Source organism: Somniosus microcephalus, chromosome 12, assembly GCF_052327205.1.
Source record: "Somniosus microcephalus isolate GS21.2 chromosome 12, FLI_Smic_1.0, whole genome shotgun sequence".
Classification (NCBI taxonomy): Eukaryota; Metazoa; Chordata; class Chondrichthyes; order Squaliformes; family Somniosidae; genus Somniosus; species Somniosus microcephalus.
This window is the reverse complement of record NC_140998.1, coordinates 193452982-193469791: the sequence shown is the minus strand read 5'-3', so window position 1 is coordinate 193469791 and position 16810 is coordinate 193452982. Positions and strand designations below refer to the sequence as shown.

Genomic DNA, 16810 nt, shown 5'->3' with positions numbered 1-16810 from the left:
AGAAAGATTACGGAAAGTTATTCCAACATATTCCCCTACAGGATACGGGGATTATATTGAAAACATACACGGGGCAAAGAGTGTACCCCATCGGGAAAATAGAGGTTGCAGTGGTCCACAAGGGCGAAGACAGTCAAATAATGGACTTATATGTGATATCTGAAGGAGGTTCTCCACTACTAGGACGGGAGTGGATTAGGAAAATGAATATGGACTGGCATTTCCTACAAACAATAACGAGTGAGAACTCGGTGAAGATAGTCGGCCCAGACTCTGGAACGGATGATGGTAAGCCCAACTCAGGTGCAAAAGACAAAGTTTCAGCACAGGATTCCACTGAGCAACAACAACATAGTTTAACTGTGGATTCTGAGTCTGGCAAGTCTACTGATGTGCCCATTTCTGAGGGACATCGGGCTCGAACTCAACTCCATTTCAAACTACAACAGCAATTACAACAAATGCTTCGCCGTTTTGAGCAAGAGTTGAATGCAACGAAAGAGTTCTTTGATATAGAGTTGGAGAATCTGGAAAGACAACAGAAGCAGCTGATGGAGAAAATGGAGCAGGAGCACACAAAACGTCTGATGTCAGAGGAGTTAACGGTCAGCCAACTCCTGCATATGCTGAAGGACAGGACTCTGAAATGGGAAAAACTTGAACACGAACTTCAATATTCAAACGAAAGGGGTTCAGAGCTCTCAAAGGTTATTGGAAGAGCTGAGGTGGCAACACAGACTGAGATGACTGCAACAGAGCAGCCCTTGGATGCCAAAAGTACGCTGACTCACGTCAACGTAGAACAACAGACCGCTGAAACAGCTGCTCCGGTAGAGGGATTGAATAGTCCGATCAATCAATCTCCAAAAGAAGTTGAAGTAGTAAAATCTCAAATGAGGTCATTAGTAAACGACTTGCTGAAAGCCCAGAAAAAGCTGGATGAAGAGGTACGCATGAAGAAGTCTCTTCAGGAAAGATGTCTGGACTTGGAACAAAAGCTGGCTAACGCCCAGCTGGGTATGGAGGAAATAGAAGACCCTCTCGCTGGCCTAGATCAGGACGACACTGAATATTACTATGTCCTGTCCTGCCCAACTTGTAACTTCGACTCCCACCATACAGAAATCATGGAGGAGCACCGAAAGTCTACGGAACATCGGGAGAAGGTGGCTCTACTACGGAAAAAGGAGGAAGAGAAGGAGGAACTGCGCATGCAGCTGGCAGCTGACAGTGGAGCCCAGAGAGTCTCCAAGAAGCAGAAAAGGAAAAGTCGAAACAGAAGATGACCCATCTGAACCATTATTACCTCTACCAGATCACACACGTGGTCCCTCCGAACGGAGCCAATTCAGTTCGGAAGTTCAAACTGTTAAATCCATGGAAGGACTATTGAATGAGTCACTCCAGCAACGTGAACCGACTACACCACAGAGATTGAATCTGTGAACTGTTTTCCGCAGAGACTGAATCTGTGATCTGTTTTGACATGAAGTTATCTATGTATCTATGTTATTCTGTTATGTAAACCTGAAGTTATATATGTATATATGTTATTACGTTATGTTAAATGGGGAGATGACTGTAAAGCTAGGAAGGGAGGAATGTTGTGTATGTAATATGTGTGCTACTTTGAACCTATGGACAGGACTGCACTACTTGTAGGGCGTAGTGATACGCAGTACCACTCCTGGCCATAGGGGTATAAATAGTACTGTGGGTACTGATCTCCCCTCAGTTCCCGCCTGTGGGCATGAAGTAAAGACCTACGTATAGTCCCTACCTCCAACCAGTAAAGACCTGTTTTATTGTTACTGATTAAGTCTGAGTATTAATTACTTGAACAACTCACAGATTTAACAAATACGATATCTGTTTCTTAAAAAATTCGCACTTGGGGCGGTTGGCTCGCAGCCCATGTTCCCGTAGTCTAGTGAGCACCTGTTCTAGGTTGTTAAGGTGTTCACTGTCATCTTCACCTGTTACAAGGATGTCGTCCAAGTAACACTGAGTCCCCGGAATCCCTTGCAGGACTTGTTCCATCGCTCTTTGCCATATCGCCGGAGCCGATGCTACTCTGAATATCAATCGATGATACTGGTAAAGACCTTTGTGAGTGTTTATTGTGAGATACTTCCTAGAGGACTCTTCAACCTCCATCTGCAAATATGCTTGTGCTAGGTCAATTTTTGTAAAACGCTTCCCTCCAGACAGCGAGGCGAAGATGTCTTCTATCCTTGGAAGAGGATATTGTACTGTGTGAAGGACAGGGTTCACCGTCACGTTGAAATCCCCACAGATGCGAATCTTCCTTGGCTCACCGGACTTATTGCTTAACGTTTTCTTCATGATAGGAACGATGGGTGTCGCCCACTCGCTCCAGTCGACCTTAGACAACACGCCCGCCTTCTCCAGATTCTCCAGCTCTGCCTCGACGGCTGGGCGAATTGCATATGGTACCGGTCTCGCTTTGAAAAACTTGGGAACTGCATTCTCTTCTATTTTTAACGAGGCGGTTACGCCTTTAAGCGTGCCCAGTTCTTGTTGAAATACCTCTCTGGCGTTAGCTAAGATTGTTGACAATCGTCCAGGAGTGACGTCTTCATCTTTTTTACCGTCCACCGTCATTGCATGAATGGAATGCCAATCTAAGTTTATCTTCCTGATCCATTCCCGTCCCAATAACGGTGGTCCACCATTTGGCAGTATGTAGAGATACAATTTCCGTATTTTCTTGCCATTGCATTCGACAGGCACCCTTATTTTTCCTCTGGGGTATACTTTTTGCCCCGTATACGTCGTCAAGATGATGGATGTCTCTCTCAAGGGTATGTGTGAAAATAGCCGCTCGTAGTCTCATTGATTCATGACGGTTAGCGCTGATCCTGTATCCAATTCCATTTTAACTTGGGACCCTGCTATCGTGAGAGTGACCCAAATGGTTCAGTGATCCTCTTTTGCGATTACATTGTGAAGTTTGAGACAGCTTAATCTCCTGTTCTCGGATTCACTATCGCTCATCTGGTCTTTGGAACTACTGTCCGTCATCTTTTGGACTTTCTTGTACGGTTCCTTAGTAGCCTTTTTGTTGTCGCTGGCCTTCTTCCCAGACCTACAAACTCGTGCAATGTGTCCAATCTTCCCGCATTGTCTGCATATTTTGTCTTTGGACCAGCAGTCCTTCTGGTCATGGTTAGTTCTGCCGCAGCGATAACATTTTGCAAATCCCCGTGTCATTTCGTGGGTGCCGTATTCCTGTGGTTTTTGTTGAATTTCTGCAGCTCCCCTGGCTGCTGCTTCATACGATACTGCCACGCTGAAAGCCTTATCTAGCGTCAGCTCTTTTTCTGCGAGTAACTTCTTCTGTGTTCCTTCACTCAGGAGTCCACAGACAAATTTGTCCTGTAGGGTATCTGCCAGTCCTGCTCCGAACTGGCAGTGCTTTGATAGCTTGCGTAGTTCCGTAAGATACTCAGCATTGCTCTCATCTTTGTGCTGAGTTCTCCTGTGGAATTTAAATCTTTCTGCTATCAACAGCGGTGCAGGGTTTAAGTGCTCCTGTAGAACAGCAACAATTTCATTAAAACTCTTCGCCTTCGGTTTGGCTGGAGTAATCAGGTCCCGCAACAGGCCGTACGTTCTAGCGCCCATTAAGTTTAGCAATATTGATGCCTTTTTCCCCTCCGCTATTTCATTTGCCTCGAAATATACCTCGACTCTTTCCACATACGTGGTCCAGTCCTCTAATGTATTATCAAAAGCAGTGATACAGCCAGTCTTCGGCATCTTGCAAATCTAAAATGGCGCCTCCCGCGCTTTGCCTTCTTCCTCGATTTAACAAAATGGCACCTCCCGCGCTTTTCCTTCTTCCCCGCTGTTGTTAGCGCTGCTTTCCATGATTTCTTGCACGTATTCTTTTTCTTTTATTATTTTCCCGTTGTGGAGTGGACCCTCTGGGACACTTCCCTCCCTCTTCTGAGGTCCGAACGCTGCCCAGCTTCGAAACACCAGCTGCGCCCTGTATGCTCCACCCTCTCTCTCTCTCCTCGCTGCCCGGTCCCCGTTGAAAGGCCACCCGATCGAGCTTCAGCCCGCCGCAGCCCAGGAAGGATCAGAGCACTACCTGCCACCAGCCCGATTAGCTGGGAAACCACGGACCGAGGAACCCAGCCTGGCTCTGGACAGTCTCTCCTGCAAAGCCTTGAACCCGATGATTGACGGTCGACGCCCGTTCCTCGAGTTTCAATGGACTCTATTTTTTTTTTTTCTTCCGACCTTCAAAAATGTCGTCGGAGCTGCTGCCGAGTTGCAGGTAAGTACGTTTCTTACTCGTCGCCAGTGTTAAGTCCGTGAATGATTGAGACATGGACTAGCAGGAGAGAAAACAAAACGATCTTTACTGGTGGAAGGCATAAACGAATCTAACCAACAGAGGCTCTCTAGTGCCTTTTATACAGGGTTGGTCACTGCCGGTACTGCAGTCTGAGACCAGTTATTCTCTTAAAGGTACATACACAACAGAAATGGCAACAAGCATTCCGTGAGAGGGGCCTAGAAGCGACTTCTGATCAGCCTCTGCGCACGGCCCTTCCAGTTAGTACCTCCCTCCCATCTTGGTCCTCCTCCTCCTCCTCCGCTGGTGCTCCAATGTCTGGTGGCATTGGCTGGGTAGGTAGGATAGCTAGGTTATGCAGCATGCAACAAACAACCACGAAGTGCGAGACTCGTTCAGGCGAGTACTGCAGTGCTCCTCCGGAATGGTCCAGACAGCGGAACCGCTGCTTCAGCACGCCAATTGTGTGCTTCCCAATGTTCCTCATCGCCTGATGGCTTGCATTGTAGCGTTCTTCAGCAGGGGTGCTGGGTGACCGGAGCGGGGTCATCAGCCATGGGCACAGAGGATAACCCTTGTCCCTGAGAAGCCTGCCTTCTGGGTGAACCAGGGCCTCGAAAAGGCCTGCAATAGAAGTCTGGCGGAGGATGAAGGCGTCGTGGCTTCTGCCTGGGAACTGCACATTCACTGCGAGGATCAGCTGTCGGTGGTCACAGACCAGCTGCACATTCAAGGAATGGAACCCTTTGTGGTTACGGAACTCCTCCGGATTGAAAACAGGCACCCGCAAAGCCACGTGCGTGCAGTCAATGGCACCCTGCACCATGGGGAAGTCCGCTATTGCTGTGAAGCCCTCTGCGTGCTCCCGCTGCTTGTCCGGGGTCACTGGGAAGGAGATGTACTGCTGCCTCCTTTTAAACAGGGCATCAGTCACTTGACGGATGCAGCAATGCACCGCAAACTGCGAGATGCTGGCTATGTCCCCAGTTGCAGCCTGAAAAGAGCCGCTCACGTAGAAGTTCAGGGCAACAGTCATCTTCACAGCCACAGACAGAGATATCCTGCACCTTATCTGAGGCTGCAGATCTGTCTGAAGCAGGTGGCACAGCTCAGTCACCACCTCCTTTTTAAAGCGCAGCCTTCTGATACACTGCTCCTCTGACATGTTCATGTAGGAAAACTGCTGTCGGAAAACCCTGCCAGCGTACGGTCTGGTGTGGCGATGTCTGTTGGCCCTCCTCTGTCTGGCCATGCCTGCCCCTCTCTCCCTGCATCTCAGTGCCCTTTGCAGATGATACAGCAGCAGGACGTTCCCCTCCAATGCAGCCCCCATAATAAGTGCCCACAGGAAGTTTTCCCGTTGTAAATGCTCACCAACAGCAAGGTGATGGTCAGAAGGCTGAAGTTCCTCTGCCTGCGCTGGCTCAGTGGTCAAATGGCTCTCAGTGTGCAGCTCAGCAACTCTTTGTAACTCTCAAGGAAGTTGTGCTCCAAAAATGGCTGCCGCTTTTAAACCACACCAGTCCCCTTTAAATAACATCCCCTCCAGCCCGAGAGCGACTGGGGAACGTTCCAGGTAAGCTGTCCTTATTAGCGCCAAGCGCTACGGAGGGGGCCGCCACTGAATTTCCGGTCCGGGGCGCCCAAAAGGCATTGCACACTCAAATTACGTCATAATCTGCCTGCGCCTGTGAACGGGCGCTAAGATTTGGCGCTGGCGCTAAATGTCAGCTCAATATGGGGAGAGGCGCTGGGTTCGCTGCGCCCGTCCGAAAATTGGCTAGCGCCCCATTTCTCGGCCTCTTTAGGCGCTAAACGGTGGCGCTACCAACCGAATTTCTCCCTTTTGGTGATTTTTTATGGTCATTAGGTAAACACTTCCGTCTCCAAGTAATACTGCCAATTCTAATGCTGAATTATTATTAGAAATGTCAAGAAAGAGTCGGCCTAGGGACAAGTATAAAATGTTTATGACTGACTTATTTTTCTCTTTAAAAGTGCACTTTCCCTGAAGGGATAATTACTAGTCCTAGCCCCTTTAGGGCTACCCCGGATCAGGCATATTCACCAGACATTCATTTTCAACTAACGTTTGAGGTAGCTGAATCCTAAAGACGCTTAATTGGGTCTAAAGGTCCAGACTATCTCTCCCTAAAGGAAACAAACAACCTGAAGATGTTACCGTCCTCCAGATAGCACTTTTACTAAGTTTAGCTAGGCTGTAACGTTCCGAATATTATGAGGGTCCAGAAAACTCCCTCAGAATTCTGCAACTCCTCACCAAGGAGTGTACAGAGATTCAGTTTGATACAGAAGTATTGTGTGAGACAATTCTAAAAATATATAGATTTATTAAAGAACCAACATGTAAGTACAGTAGGTGTTTCAATCGCAACATTAACAGTTCCAAATACAAAACGCTTACAATTCTATTATCAGAGATCCTTATTCTCAAATCTTAACTTCGCTACATTGTTACAGCTCTTAGCTTATTCCAGGATATCGACCAAAATCAAATACAATACCTTGATCCCCGAGTTCCAAAGAGTTGAAGACTTACAGAGCTAGCTCTGAAGCCGACAATCGCTTTGCCCCTTTACAGCGAATCTATCATCCCATTTGAAAGTTCAATTTTTATACCCTTTTGCAGTGATATTTCCTTTGAAGTTTTCTGCTGATGTAAGCTAATTATCTCTAGTCATTTTTCTGCTGACCCCTGCTATTCTTACGGTCAGTTCAGCTGGTAACATTAAGAATCGTGTCTCTAACTTTAGGTGTTCGAAGCTTAGCATAAAAAACGGTGTGGAGCAGGTGTATCTATTTGATGTCATTCTTACCAAAGTCTTCTGTTTGTGTGTCTTTTTACGATGTGTAAATTAAAAACACCTCAACCAGGTGCACCATTGTCTTCTTAGTTACCTCAGTTGGTTGTAACATAGACTCGTGTCTCCAGTGTTTCATTTGATGTCATTTTTATGAAGGCATATGTTTCTTAATTTTCTGTGTTTCTTTCTGAAGTGTTGGTTTAAGACACCTTTACAGGGTGTACCATTGTGTTCTTTCCAAAGCTGCAGACTTCAGGAACCTTTAACCTTCTGTTTCAACAAGGCTATTGATTCAGTGTCAACAACTTATCTTATCTCAATAGCCTGAATGCTGTTCACAGCTTTTCCATTGTTAGGTTTTTAGATTTTCAATCCCAGTTTGTCATGTTACAAAGGCCAGAATTCTTTCATAGAATGGGGTATTTTTTCTGAATATGGCCTATACCTTCACATCCCTAATTAGTGTTTTTAATGGCCTGGATTTTGCGGTAAATAGTAAGGCTATCACAGCACTCACGTTCTTGAGTAAATTGGACAGCAACTTCCAGTGACTGCACACATGCAGTTAAACGCTAAAATCAGGAAGTTGCCGTCCGAGTTGCCCTGCTCCTCCAGAAGCTGCGCTATACTGGTATCTCATCGAGAGACTCAGTACTGAAACACATGGAAAGGAGTGAAGCTGCGGTACCTACCTGATAGATACCCACTAAACTTGCTAGTAACTGCATGACAAGTCTTAATTACTGCCAAACAACCTCTGCCAATGAAAACTAACTTTTACAAGTGTGGAGTTTCATCCCTTCAGATTTTAATTACTTTTGGAGATTTAAAAAAATTAAAAACCTCAAATAAATTTTTTAAACTTTTTCTTTCTGTCTCTTTTATCTCTCTCTCTTAATCCCAATTTTCTTTCCCTCTCTTTATTTAATTTCTGTAAATGATTTGGCACTGAATTAACTATTCTAATTTACACTTCCTAGTTCAGACACTGCAGGCTGAACCTTAACTCCCAAAAACAGGGGGGGGGGGTTGAGTTTGGGGTCAGGTCAGAGGTTAAAATTCAAAAATTGTGAAAAGGAACACAACTTGCCCACTTCCAGTTTTAGTGGAGGCGGGACGAGGGGCGCGCGACCAATACACTCCCAGGAGGAGGGTTGGTTATTTAAATATTAAAATGAAGGCCCACAGCCTCATTATAACAGTCATCCTATTTTTAAACTCGTGTCAGCCAGGTTTCCCAGGCTTTGGGAAACCTGGCAGATGAAAGGAGGTGAGAAGGGTTGAATCCATGAGGTAAGTGCCTTTACAGCACTGTTTGTGGGCCAGGAGGAGCAGGAGTGCTTCCTACAGGTCCAACAAGCTACCCGGTAAACCCCTGCAACTGGCCACCATTCAACGCCCCCCACCACCCCCAACCACCATTGGACCTTCTCCAGCAGCCCCCCACCCCGCACCCCCATCATCGGACCTCGCCACCCGCCCCCGACCACCATTGGACCTTCCACAGCAGCCCCCCCACCCCCACCATTGGACCTCGCCACCCACCCCCGACCACCACTGGACATTCTCCAGCAGCCCCCCCACCCCGCGCCCCCCACAACCACCATCGGACCTCGCCACCCGCCCCCGACCAACATTGGACATTCCCCAGCAGATCCCCCAACCCCCACCCCCACCATCGGACCTCGCCACCCGCCCCCGGCCATCATTGGACATTCCCCAGCAGCTCCCCCACCCCCCAGCCCCAACATCGGACCTCGCCACCTGCCCCCAACCAACATTGGACATTCCCCAGCAGCTCCCTCACCCCCCCACCCCCACCATTGGACCTCGCCACCCGCCCCCGACCACAATTGGACCTTCCCCAGCAGACCCCCACCCCGCAAGACCACCATCGGACCTCGCCAACTGCCTCTGACCACCATTGGACCTTCCCCAGCAGCCCCCCCACCCCCCAAGACCACCATCGGGCCTCGCCACCTGCCCCCGGCCACCATTGGACATTCCCCAGCAGCCCCCCCACCCCCCACCCACACCATCGGACCTCGCCACCCACCCCCGACCACCATTGGACCTTCCCCAACAGCCCCCACATCCCCCAAGACCACCATCGGACCTGGCCACCGGCCCCCAACCACCATTGGACCTTCCCCAGCAGCCCCCCCATCCCCCAAGACCACCATTGGAACTCGCCACCCGCCCCCGACCACCATTGGACATTCCCCAGCAGACCACCCCACCCCCACCTACGGACCCCGCCACCCACCCCTGACCATCATCGGACCTCGCCACCCGCCCCCGACCACCATTGGACCTTCCCCAGCAGCCCCCCCACCCCTCAAGACCACCATCGGACCTCGCCACCCGCCCCCGACCACCATTGAATGCCATAGAAAGCCTGTGGGCAGTTGTAAGTGTAATGAACAGCTGGCACTGGTCATTTGCTGCTGACAGCTAATTCTGGGCCACTAAGTTATTAATTTTCTAAGTAAGTTTGCCATTATTTCAGAACAAAATTATTGGACATCGGTTGTCACAATCTGGTTTCTGGCAGCCCATTTCCATATCTTTTCAATTCCTTGGCACTGGCTCACTATTTTATTTAATCTTAACATTTTAAAATCTTTAAATGATCTGGTGATACAGACTCAGATTTTAAGATCACATCCTTTTATTTGGAAAAATCTTAGAAGACACAATGGAGAACTGGAGACACACAAAACAAAAACAAGAGACTATGGGAAAAAAATGGCTATTCAACCCACCAAGTCCAATTCCTCTACAGTCCATGTACAATTCATTGTGTCACATACCTTATTCTACCCGTTTAATCCCACCCCACCACCCCCATAATATTTCTAACTACTTACCTAATCTTACATCCCATATTAGATTACTAGTCTTTTTTCACATGGTCAAAATGATCCACAGAACATTTGATCATTTCAATCTGTACTTGGAGCCCTTAATTCCATTCCTAACCAGATAATTAGCCAGTTTTTTTTAATGTTAACTGATATACTGATACAAATCTACAACTGTGCAGGGAAAACCCTTTCTGTTTAAAGTCTTATTTAAGGCTATTTTTAAAGTTTTGAAAAACTAAATTCAGTAAAGTTCATACACTTTCTTGACTTTGGCTTATTACAGGCTGCATTACATAGTAGTTGCAAGTATGGCACAGTACAGGGTAAATACAGTCAGGATCTTAAAGAGTTTAGAATTTTGTTAGCACTTAAGTGTTGACAGCTGATAGGATCAGGATATTTTCCTGGATACGGGGAGGGGAAGGAGGATAGCGTGGCCTAGTTATATGCTCACAAGTTAAATGAATAACCTGCTTGATCTACATTATCCATTCCGCTCAGTTCTCTGGTTTCATAGTATCACAGAAGCTTGCCTCACAGGAGGCCGCCATTTGGCACATCGTGCCTATACTGGCTCTTTGAAAGGTCAGCCGTGTTTAGTCCCACACCCCTGCTTTATATCCAGAACCCTGTAAGTTCCCCATTCTCAAGTACCTGTCCAACTCCCTTTTCAAATTAGTTATGGAATCAGCTTCCACCATCTTTTCAGGTGGAGCGTTACTGATCCCGACAACACCCAGAGTGAAAACATTTCTCATGTCCTGTCAAAATCTTTTGCCAATGATTTTAAATCTATGACCACAAGTTATTGACAAAACTTGGAAGTATGGCGAACAGTGAGGAGGATAGTGATAGACTTCAAGAAGACATAGCTAGGCTGGTGAAATGGGCGGACACGTGGCAGATGAAATTTAACGCAGAAAAGTGCGAAGTGATATTTTGGTAGGAAGAACGAGGAGAGGCAATATAAACTAAAGGGTACAATCCCAAAGGGGGTGTATGAAGAGAGAGAGCTGGGGGTATACGTGCACAAATCGTTGAAGGTGGCAGGGCAGGTTGAGAAAGCAGTTAAAACGGAGATGAGGAATTTCTTCTCTCAGAGGGTCGTGAATCTTTGGAATTCTCGACACCTGTAGCCCACATGTTTGTTAGTCCTGTTCCTTCAGCAGAGCTCTCATAATGAAGATTCCCCAAACTACTGAGCATCTCCCAGCTTTTCTGGTGCTGAATTGTTTGGATATTATCATGAGATCCGCTTGAACAAGAAGTCTAACTTCCTCGACCACTGTCTGCTGCATCAAGAGAAGTTCGATCTCCCTGGTCCTGGGTTAACTCCTCCATACTCGGTGAAGACAGTACTGCCGCTCCTGCAGACAGACTTCCTCTGCCCTCTGTGCTTGTTGATGTCTAGGAACTAAATAAGAGAAAGCACTGATTTAAATGTTGGGAAAAAATAATGAAAATTACAGTCTCACATTTAAATGATATTCCACAGATTGAAAGTTAGCTCAACCGTTACAATAGTCATTAAAGGAAAAAAGTATAATTATCACATTGCTAAATATAAATGACTATAGGAGCATCAGCACCATGGAGTGCAGGCATGTGTTCACATCACAATTCCAAAATCACTGATTTCCTGATCTTCAGTCAAATTATTGGGGGGGGGGGGAGAGAAAGAATTATTATTGTGTTCCGTAGCGGTTTGTTACAACTGAGTGGCTTGCTCGGCCATTTCAGAGGGCAGTTAAGAGTCATCCACATTGCTGTGGGTCTGGAGTCGCATATAGGCCAGAGCAGGTAAGGACGGCAGATTTCTTTCAAGGACATTAGTGAACCAGATGGGTTTTTATGACAATCTGATAGTTTCATGGTCACCATTACTGATACTAGCTTTTTATTCCAGATTTTTTAAATTAACTGAATTTAAATTCCCGAGCTGCCGTGGTGGGATTTGAACTCACGTCATTAGTCCAGGCCTCCGGATTACTACTGACACTACCACTACGCTACCGTTTATAACAGTGAATGCCAAAGTTGGCTCCTACCCCTCATAATTAAGATAATAGCCAGTGAGTTGTTCTGCAGAAGCTGCCACTGTTTGCAGTGGCAATGTTCCTCGTATGCTTGGCTAAAGGCTACAAGTACAGGACAGAGTGCATGTTTTCACCTCCAGCAAACCACCTACTTAATGAGCTAGTTGGAAACTAAATGAGGCCGAATTAGCCGTCACCTTAGACTCGAATGCAGCAAACACTAGAATAGCAAACTTTTTATCATTGCAGCACTTCAAACCATAGCTAAGTGTTTGAAAAACAACAAAAACTTGCTCCAACCTGATACAGGATTGATCTGGGTCAACTGCTGATCGCCTTTCCAGTCTTCTTTCTATACCCAAGCCTAAATGGGAATCGATAACACTGACACAATGTCGCTGTCGCCGGTCATCATGGAGGCTGACAGATACTGAGTCGAAGGAGGAATTGCTGACAATGCTGGAGTGGGAGGAAATTTCACTGTGACCAGAGTCTGAAAAATTATCCGCAGGAGTACTTGGTGCCAAAGCAAAACCTGGGAAATAGAAAGATTCGAATTCGACAGTAGCCAAATTTTAATACCAGTTATGTACATGGAAGAGCTGGGGAAGAGAAATAATCTGAATTTCATTAGTATTAAAGTATTGCTTCATATCCATCGCACTAATTAACTTATTCATTAAACCTGGACTGTTATAAAATCAGTATACTGGAGGAAGCCACCCAAATAAAGGATCTCCACAGAACAAAAACAATGCCATTCAGGTCCAAACACATCTACAGACACCGAGAGGGAAAAATTGGGTCGCGCCCCGAAAAAATTAGCGCCCCTGCGCCCGAAATTCACTGGTAGTGCCCCAAGAGGGGAGCGGGGCGCTACTGGAAGCGCCCCGCCTCCCTCTTGGGGTGCTGCGGGTGAATATCACAGCGCTACGTGCAGCAGTACTGCAGGCCTTCCTCCCTTTATTAAAGGGGGGGGCCTAGTGCAGCGCGACCCGGGGCCCAGCTGGGCAACCAGGGATTGGAATGCCGGCAAAAGAACCCGGCGCTCAAGAGAAGTGCCGGACTCACGGAATGCAGCCGGCACCCTGCGGGGGGGCTACATAGAAGGCTGGGGACAGCAGCAGGGGCAGGTGCTGTCAGGCGGCAAGCAACAAAAATGGCTGCCTGGCACCTCCCTTTTAACTTGTGCCGCCCCGGCAGCAGGTAGGCCCCCCTGACCCTGTCGGACATAATGTCCGGTGGTAAGTCAGGGGGCGCTATCGAAGAGCGCGGCCAGGGCATAAGTGGGGCGTTGCGCAAGGCGATGACGTCATTGCCGGCAGCGCAGCGCCGCGCTGACGGTCATCACTGCCGCAAACCTCCTGCTGAATTTCGCGGGAGGCGTTGGTGGCGCCGCACGCAGGCGCTAGTTGCTTTACAGGAGGCACAAGTCAACCGAATTTCCCCCCCTCACCTCCTGTGCCATTACGGATATTGACTTCTCCTTTACCCCACAAGAAGAGACACATATAAACGGGTATTATCATATATCCTGAATTCCAGGACCAGGACACAAAGCTTCATCGACAATACCCACTGAAACCCGAAGCCGAAACGGCGGTCCTTCGGATAGTGCAGGACCTAGAGTAACAAGGGGTAGTGAAGCAAATAGCAGCCACAACTAATTCGCCTGTGTGGCCAGTAAAGAAGCCTGACAGGTCTTATAGATTAACAATCGATTATACAGCCCTGAACAAAATCACCCCTAAAGAACACCCGATAGTGGCAAGTCCGGCCACCATCTTTAATGGCCTGGTACCAGAGCACAAGATATTCACCGTGCTCGATATAGCGAACGGATTTTGGGCCATTCACTTAGATGAACGATCTCAAGGGAAATTTGCCTGCACCCTTAGGGGAAAACAGTATACATGGACTAGAGTACCACTGGGATTCCACAATAGTCCGAGTATATTTCACCGAGTATTGTCAGGAATCCTGGAACCAATAAACGTAGGCGAAGGAAGCACCCTCTTACAATATGTGGATGATATCCTTATCGCCTCCCGTACCGAACAACAGCACATACTAGCCTTGCCTACGGTACTGGGAGCCCTACAGAATGCGGGACTAAAGGTAATCCCTAGAAAGGTACAGGTAGGGAAGGACGAAGTAACCTACCTAGGATACATAATAACACAAGGGAGGAGACAAACACCCGAAGACAGAAAGGAGGCTGTTAGAACAATGCCGAGGCTAGGAACTGTGAAAGAGTCCAGGCAGGTACTAGGGCTATTTAATTATTGCCCAAACTTTATCCCAGAATATGCGGAAATGGCCCAACCTATACAGGACTTGATCAAAGGGGGTAAATCATCCCAGGAGCTGGTGGACTGGGGCCCCAACCAAGAAACAGCGTTTCTAAAGTTAAAACAAGCCCTCGTAAGTGCTCCTGCCCTGGGATTACCAGACCAGAATAGGCCATTCTACATCTGTACCAACCACAGTAAGGATCATTACAATGCAGTGGTAACCCAGGTGCATGGGGATAGACAAAGGCCAGGAGCGTACTACTCAACTAAGCAGCAGCCTGTAGCTGCAGGATTGTCCGGATGTATTGCTGCCCTCGACTGCGCTACGTGGGCCATCAGAGTTAGTGAACCAATAGCGATGTCAGGACAAATTATCCTACATACCCAGCATACCCTAGAAGAGTTGCTCAACACGGGAAGACTAAGAACTGTATCAGATGTGCGAAGGGCCATGTGGGAGGCAAAGCTCCTACCCCGCAATGGCAAGTAACAATAGTAAAAGACAACAGTAATAATCCTGCAGGGTGGATTATAACGGAAGGAGAGGAACATCAGTGTAACCTGACAGGAAGTGAAGAGGAAAGTAGTCATGTTAGTGAAACCCCGCTCGAGGAAGTGGAAATAGATCTCTATGTAGATGGGTCCCGGTGTTATATAGACGGGACACCACGAACAGAATGGGCAGTGGTAGATGGCAATGGACAGGTTAAAAGGGAAGGTCGGCTAGAAGGAAGGCTCAGGTAATGGAAATGGTGGCTCTCACCGAGGCCCTGAGGTTAGTCGAAGGAAAAAGGGTAAACATATGTACAGACATTCGATACGCCTTTGGGTTTGTTCATGATTACATGGTAGCCTGGAGTAGGCGAGGATACATGACATCAGGAGGAGGACCCATAAGACACGAGAATATAATCAAGGAATTAGTGGAAGCCTCCCTCCTACCCCAAGAGTGCGCAATAATAAAAATTAAAGCACACATGAAGATTACTGACCGAAACCAACAGGGCAATGCATGGGCAGACAAGGCAGCCAAGCGGGCAGCTGAGAAAGGGAATCTGACCAATGAAGCCGAAGTCAGTGCATGTGCAATTGGGCCCGAAGAGGTGAACATGCTTAAGGTACAGGAAGAAGCCCCCCCGCGGGAAATGGGACACCAACCCCGACCAAAAAGGACCCTGGGAAAGCTTATAAATAGATTTTACCGGGCCGATACCCAGCCAAAATGCGAAATCATACTGCTTGGTTATAATAGATCTGTTTACAAGATGGGTAGAAGCTTTCACCACTAGAAATTGCTCAGCCGAAACGGTGGCTAGAATCTTAGCCGAGGAAATAATACCTAGGTGGGGAGTGCCGCTGCAGCTGGACTCAGATCAAGGTACACACTTTACAGGAAAGGTGATGACACAGGCATGCACCCTACTGGGGATTAGACAGAAATTCCATATCCCATACCATCCGGAGTCATTCGGATTAGTGGAATGAATGAATAGAACCTTAAAGACAGCATTAGCCAAGGCAATTGAGGAGACCAGAGAGGGATGGGTGGACATGTTACCCCGAGTCCTGATGAAATTAAGGGTAACCCCTAGCCGGACTACAGGACTGATGCCCTTTGAGTTAATGACAGGGAGAGCAATGAGACTGCCCAAGGTACTGGTCACAGGAAGTGAGGACGTATGACCATATTTGGAAAGAATACAGAGGTTTGTGATGGAACTCTGTAAGCAATTACATGACCTGAAAGCACAGGCTAGAGACCAGCAAGTAATTAAACACTTGGAGAACGACACCAAGCAACAGAAAGTCCAAATACCCCAGGTAGGCAGTCAGGTAATGGTAAAGATAAACCCAGAGAAACCTGGGTTCTCGCCAACGAATAATTATGGAGTTCCTAAACCTAATGGATATAACCATCCCCAGCTTTTGTGGAAAGGAGACCGTAAGCCTGTAATATAACTTGACCCTGCGAGCACTTGAAGGCCCTGAATCAAGAACCATGACATTTAATGTGAAAAGGAGGACGGGTAAAAAAGGGGACCGGGAGAAAAGAGGGATACTAGAAATGGTAGGCGCGGGATACGCGGCAGGGGTTGCGACGGTGAACATTATAGGCCTGCATACCATAGACAATCGGGTTGCTGCCCTAACCCGAACCTTACAAGGATTGTTGGGTAGGGAAGCGGATAACCAAAGGCTGCAGGCACAGCTAGGTGATGGTGCGGAGGGAGAATTGCTACAAGTGGCCCACACGTTACGGGACCACGCCAGAACTATAGATTTGATCAACAAAGCGGGGGAAGACGTGAGTCAGCAACTACAGTCGGAAATAGTTTGTCCAGGGTACGGAGCATGGATACTCTGTGAAGTACAACGTAACCTAGAGCAACTCCAAAATGGAGACGTGTCGGATTGGATACCGAATGATGTATTTACCAACTGGACCTTCGATAAAAAC

General features: G+C 47.5%; 1 pseudogene across 1 annotated transcript; it reads right to left on the bottom strand.

The window, feature by feature from the left end:
* Nucleotides 1-10143: 10143 nt before the first annotated feature.
* On the bottom strand, nt 10144-12624 carry LOC147109827 (rap guanine nucleotide exchange factor 2-like; annotated as a pseudogene). Its single transcript, XR_015080157.1, has 2 exons — nt 12359-12624; nt 10144-11436 (listed from the first exon to the last, which is right to left on the bottom strand). The product of XR_015080157.1 is annotated as a rap guanine nucleotide exchange factor 2-like (transcript).
* Between the last annotated feature and the right edge of the window lie 4186 nt (nt 12625-16810).